This window comes from Rhinichthys klamathensis, unplaced genomic scaffold (assembly GCF_029890125.1).
Source record: "Rhinichthys klamathensis goyatoka isolate OS25496 unplaced genomic scaffold, OSU_Roscu_1.1 h1tg000027l_1, whole genome shotgun sequence".
NCBI classification, from domain to species: domain Eukaryota; kingdom Metazoa; phylum Chordata; class Actinopteri; order Cypriniformes; family Leuciscidae; genus Rhinichthys; species Rhinichthys klamathensis.
The window spans coordinates 403,414-410,334 of NW_026606577.1; the positions used below are offsets into that span (position 1 = coordinate 403,414).

At 33.1% G+C, this 6,921-nt stretch overlaps 1 long non-coding RNA gene across 1 annotated transcript in view; it reads left to right on the top strand.

Annotated features, from left to right (window-relative positions):
* Positions 1–3,683, top strand: part of LOC130078031 (uncharacterized) — a 31,040-nt gene extending 27,357 nt beyond the window's left edge. Inside the window, exon 3 of the long non-coding RNA XR_008805872.1 lies at positions 3,193–3,683. This is a non-coding gene — a long non-coding RNA (uncharacterized LOC130078031). The remainder of the gene's footprint in view (positions 1–3,192) is intronic.
* The last annotated feature ends 3,238 nt before the right edge of the window (positions 3,684–6,921 follow it).

The window sequence follows — 6,921 nt, forward strand, 5'->3', positions numbered from 1 at the left end:
CATAACTAGATGCCCTTACCCATGACTTTCAGGATGTTTAAAAGAAAATAATCTTGAGAACGAAGACCATAATTCGTTACACCTTTTTTGAATGATATGCTGGTGTGAATAAGAAAGAAGCAAACCCATAATAATTGTATATAAAAATGTACCAGTGCCTGAGTCTATGGAGTGACAGCGTGTGCCATCCAACCTGAGACGAGAGTACAGTAAACAATGATGGATAAGGGCTTTTGAATTAGTAATAAACCTCAATGCTCCATGATAAACAAAATACAACGCCTGTCAACAATGTCAGGCGCCTGCATATAGATAATATCACAATATTCTAACACTTAAGAAAATAAATAAGAAAATAAAATCTGTATGTTTTTATTCCTCATTGTTTAATAAAAAAATACAGCAAAACCAGTGTAGTAAATTTCCTGAACAGAAGCATCTTATGAGTCAGTTCTTTTCAATGAATTAAAAATACTGCAAAACCAGTGTAGTCTGACTCCCGATTGAATGAGTTCAATGAATCGATGCTTTTTACTGAATCAAAAACATACAGTGCAACCAGTGTAGTGCAATTCCCGAATGACTGACTCTAATGAATCAGTTAGTTTTACTGAATCAGAAACATACAGCAAAACCAGTCTAGTCCAAAACACAAACCAATGACACTTCTGAGTTGGTTCTTTTCGGTGAATGAAAAATATTGCAAAACCATTAGTGAAGTCTGATTCCCAAATGACTGACTCTTATGAATTGGTTATTTTTACTGAATCAAAACATACAGTGCAGCCAGTGTCTGATTCCCGAATGAAAGATTCTTATGAGCCAGTTGTTTTCAGTGAATGAAAAATACTGTAAAACCAGTATAGTCTGACTGCTGAATTAATGACTCTAATGGATTGGTTATTTTTACTGGATCAAAAGCATATAGTGCAACCGAGTGCAACCAGCGGAGAACGATTCCCGAATTAATGACTCTATTGAATCGGTTATTTTTACTGAATCAAAAAACATACAGTGCAACCAGTTCGATTCCCGAAAGAATTACTCTAATAGAATAGTGTTTTTTTGTTTTTTGTTTTTTTACTAAATCAAAAACATACAGCAAAACCAGAGCAGTCCAATTCTTGAACCAATGACTCTTATGAGTCGGTTCTTTTAAGTGAATGAAAAATACTGCAAAACCACCAGTGTAGATTCCTGAATGAATGACTCTAATGAATCAGAAACTTACAGCAAAACTAGTGTTGTGCAAATCACAAACCAATGACTCTTCTGAGTTGGTTCTTTTCGGTGAATGAAAAATATTGCAAAACCACTAGTCTGATTCCCGATGAATGACTCTTATGAATTGGTTATTTTTACTGAATCAAAACATACAGTGCAGCCAGTGTCTGATTCCCAAACGAAAGATTCTTATGAGCCAGTTGTTTTCAGTGAATGAAAAAAACAGTATAGTCTGGCTGCTGAATTAATGACTCTAATGGATTGGTTATTTTTACTGGATCAAAAGCATATAGTGCAACCGAGTGCAACCAGCGGAGAACGATTCCCGAATAAATGACTCTATTGAATCGGTTATTTTTACTGAATCAAAAAACATACAGTGCAACCAGTTTGATTCCCGAAAGAATTACTCTAATAGAATAGTGTTTTTTTGTTTTTTGTTTTTTTACTAAATCAAAAACATACAGCAAAACCAGAGCAGTCCAATTCTTGAACCAATGACTCTTATGAGTCGGTTCTTTTAAGTGAATGAAAAATACTGCAAAACCACCAGTGTAGATTCCTGAATGAATGACTCTAATGAATCGGTCATTTTTACTAAATCAGAAACTTAGTCCAATTACCAAATATGACATTTTTTGTGAATTAAGCACACACTAATCAGTGTATTTTCTGACTGATTATCAGAGGTGGATAAAATACACAACTTCCTTACTTGAGTGAAAGTACAGATGTTCAAATATTACTGTTCAAATATAATATGTCAATGCATTGTTTTATTATTGTTGCATTGTTGCTGCCCTCATATCAATATCAAATTTATTTCTAGAACACCGTTCCAGTAGTGAGATTGAATGTGAGATTGAATAAGTGCACTCAATAACGTCCACAATGGTTTCGGACACAAATGGCTGTTCCCTCAAATAGTGCCCTATTTAAAGTTTTTTGTCTTTTATGAATGTTAGCCTTACTGTTATCTATAAGCTTATGTGCTCCAAAACAATGACAAAATTCGCATTTAGAAGACCAAACCCAACATTGAAAATGAAAATCATGTTGATGTCAGAATCCAACGTCAGATTGACGTTAATCTCCAGTGTTGGACAGACGTTGTATTGTGGTTGAAAGTTAAAATCGGGTTGACGTCAGAAAGCAACATCAGTCGGGTTCTAACGTCAATCCGACTTTCATTTCCAACCAAAATACAACCCCTGCAACCAAAATCATCCCCTGACTGACGTTACAAGTTTCTACTCAAGGACCTTGACAGAAATGGAGTGGAGTAAAAAGTATGATATTTATCTTTAAAATGTAGTTAGAGTACAATTGTTTCCAGAAGTTTCCAGAAAAAATAATACTCAAGTACAGATACTCAAAAAGTGTACTTAAGTACAGTACTCAAGTAAATGTACTTTGTTTATGTCCACCTCTGCTGATTATTCATATATATATATATATATATAAATCTGAAAAGAAATGCTACCCTGAAAAAACGATTGAGATTGTAAAATGCATAATGCTCCTTACACGCAATCAGCTGTCATTTTGTTTCAACCAGAGAAGAACATTTCAAATTTATGTAGCATTTTTATATGTGCAACACCCTAATGTTTTAACAGCTAAAAATAAAACCGAACGATCGAGTCTGAAGTCATGTTGTGCTGACGGTTCCTTCTCCGTCTCATTAGAGTTTTTACTAGTGCCTGTGCAGAAGTAATGTTCACGTCTCCTGCGTGCCCAGAAACGTGCTGTGGTGTGCGCAGGAGGGGCTTTAATGGATGTTTAATGCCATTGTATTGCAATTTTATTTCTGTGCTTTTTATGAGCTAGCACACGATAATAACAGCAAATCAGCAAAAAATAACCTGGATTATGATATACACCTTTTTAATGCAATCTAATCTATTTTGTCCTAATGATCATGCAAAAAAAAGATTGAATCATTTTAATCTCATTATTTGTTCACAGTTATGCTAAACAGACCACCATCGTTTGAAAGCAGCCATATCAGCTGGTCATGGTACTGGAAGTTAAACACATCTGTTGAATCAGGGTACCCACAGCGCTGGAAAATGTTTCTGTCTACGGCCCAGATGAGGAGAGTCTCCAAGCCACAACATGACATCCATCTCAGGATATTTAATGAGGATGTCTACCGCTGGATTCATGTGAGGCCCACATCACTGAGGACAAAGGGTGAATTCTTCCCCGGCCGAGCACGGCTAGAGGAAGTAGTGCAGATGCCAGTGGAGATAACTGAGTGTGGGTTCGAGTTTCAACCAGCTGGACAGGCATACTTCTACTGTGCACAGAACTGGGTGGAATTGAGAGTGGAGTGTGTGAACCAAAAAGTATTACGCAATGTTATTTTTTGTATTTTTTTTAATGGCTACCATGTCATTAGTATAGAGAAATGCTTGAAAATGAAAATGACAGTGGTGGAAGAGAGCTAAAGTGTGTGTGTGTGTGTGTGTGTGTGTGTGTGTGTGTGTGTGTGTGTGTGTGTGTGTGTGTGTGTGTGTGTGTGTGTGTGTGTGTGTGTGTGTGTGTGTGTGTGTGTGTGTGTGTGTGTGTGTGTGTGTGTGTGTGTGTGTGTGTGTGAAGCAGTGACAAAATATACATTCATTCCAACATATATATATATACTGTATATATACTGTATATATATATATGTGTGTGTGTGTGTGTGTGTGTATAAATTATATATATATACTAATTTAAATTACATTTAAATATATAATTACATTTACACATTTATATACTTTTATATTTATTTATTTACTATAATGTCATAAGAAATAAATACAATTTCAATCTTAATTACATTTAAAATATTTCAATATTAAATGGGAGTGTATGAGGGGTTATGCTTTTCTCGTTCCTCTGAAAAGGTTTTAATCTTCTTTTAGCAATCATTTTGGACTTTACCCACCTCTGTACAAGCAGATTAAAGTGAAGCCATTGCAGTGCACTTTAACTGCTGACTAACATACCTGGCATACTTAACTAGTGTGACAGTACTGTCTTTGGCCAACCAGCTTCACCATAAAAACCATTCTGGTCGAGTACTGTAAATGTTGGTTATATGCTGATTCACCACCTGTAGACCAGCATAAACCAGCCTAGACTAGCATGGAAATGAGTTTTTGTGAATATCTAAAGTCAGTAACAGTGACGGGCAGTTAAAAAGACACCACATGGTACATGAGATTAGTAAAGAGCGCTGAAGTGTAAAATAATCTGATATCATGACTAATTGTTTTAATAAGGCTTAGAATTCCTTAAAGATTTTAATCCAGACCACATGAGAACTGGACCACTGTAAAATACGTCTACGCCTTTGAACTTTAATCCACGGATTCAGAAAATGTCTGTTCATTCTGAGGTTTTTCTTTTCGATGTTTTCCTGTAAAGTGTGTCCTATAGGTCAGAAGTGAGTGTGAAATTCAACAATCAAACCTGACCCTGTTTACTTCCTCAATGCACATTCCTGGTCTTAGTGTGAATGATTCATCTGTGCACAATCTTTATAACCTTTAATCAAAATGTTTTATTGTGTTCTTGCTTTTTGCAATGACATTTCCCGCTGACATCACTTTGCATTGATTGGCTAATACACTGTAAAACGTGATGACTTAACTCAAACTTAACTTAAGTGAGGAATTCCGTTGACTTAAAATGATTAAGTAATAAACTTCATTTGAAAAAATTAAGTTATGTGAACTTGACAATTACACATAACTTAATTTTTTCTATTACGCATGAAGTTTATTTACTTAATCATTTTAAGCCAACGGATTCCCTCACTTTTTTAAGTTAAATCAACTGATCACTTCTATTTTTTGTCTTTTTTATTTATTTAGCGCAGCTAAATATCACCTAAAAATCCTTACAACAAGATAATAATTTATAATAATAATAATGAGATATAATAATAAAATATAAGATGGATGTACTTGAGAAGCAAAAATAAAAAAGATTTGTTTTGTTTTGTTTTTACTGAAAAACAATAAAGAGTCATTAACAAGTAATTTTTAACTATATTTGTTGTTCTTTTATATACCCACTATATATGAACCAATCATATTCAAATCATATATTCAAAAAGTTGAATATCCAACATTCTTCGTATTAAACATCCTGTTTTATTTGGAAACTTGTCTCATTAGCGAAGTAAACAAGTAATATTGATTTTATCTCATCTACAATTTATTCGCTGGCAAATACTTCTTAGAAAAACGCCACATCCATACTTTTGCAACTGATGTTGTCAGGCCTGAGAGTCATTCACTGCCTCTAAAAGTGTTACCTAAAGACTCGTACTCTATGATTATGCAAACACATCTTCCTCACGAATGGGGAAAGTGTCCTAACCGTAAAATATTAAACTGCAGCGTCCACAGATGGTATGAATATTATTCCCTTTTGCGTTCTAGCTGTTTTGTGTTTTTTACAGCTTTGGCTTTTTTTACATCCTGTCCAGGTGAAACTGCACTCCATTATTTATGGCTCGTATAAAAACGTGCCTGTTCCCACGTACTGCCGAAAGTTTTATTATGTTAATTATACATTGGCCCGAGTCTGGAGGCCTGCTTAGAAAGTGAAGGTAATTATGTCAAAAAGGAGGTTCAACACGTGTGCAAACGCTTTAGAGCATTTGCATCTTTTTTCCGCTGTTTTACAGTTGCCCGGATTGTGCATGACGAAACATGTTTTGAGTGATGAACAGTTCTCATTGGTGGTATTGATGGCTGGTTAATGTGTACACAATGTCTCCATTTTAACTGTTAGATCTGTACTTTTAATAGTAGGGATCAATGGCCATTAACAGCAGAAAAGCTAAGTGGAATACAGAACAGCAATGCACAACAAAAGTGTGAATCTACAGACACCGATTCACATTAATCAAACAATGAACCTGAGCTTTTCAGACTTACCTGATACAAAAACACTAAAAGTGGCATATATAAAGGTAAGAATTTCTGATTCACGATCAGTTTTTTTGCCTTCTATATCCTAATCTTTCTTGATTAATTCGATTTTACTTTAGGGGCACATTTCAAAGTTTAATGCACTTAAAAATATTTATCATTATGAAAACAGAATTTTTTTCTGTAGAAAATGTGAATGCTATCATGCAAGAATAGCAAAACCCCTCAAACACTCCTTTTTAATAAAAATATTTTGAATATAATTCACATTTAAATAAAAATGTTAAATCAGTATATAAAATACGATTTATTATCTTTGACACTATTTTTATAGCTACTATATAGCTATATTTTGTACTATATCTAAATATATATTTTAATTCAATTAATTTATTATTTTTGCTAATATTGTAGATAGTATTTAAATAAGTATATACATATATCAATTTAATTATATGTTTAAATATAATGTTACAATTTTATTATTTATGATAGTATTTATTATTTGTAATATTTTTAGTATATATAATATTAAAAGTAATAAAAAACAGTATTAAACAATATACATATAGTTTTTAAAATCTATAATATTTTTTATAATAAAAATAATAAGCCAAAATATATTTCAAATATATTTTAAATATTTATGCTGTGCTAAATATTTTTAAAAAAAATGTTTGGACAACATACAATTATATATAGTATCTAATAGCATATGTATAAATATATAAATGAATAAATATAAGAAAAAAATATTTACGTCAAT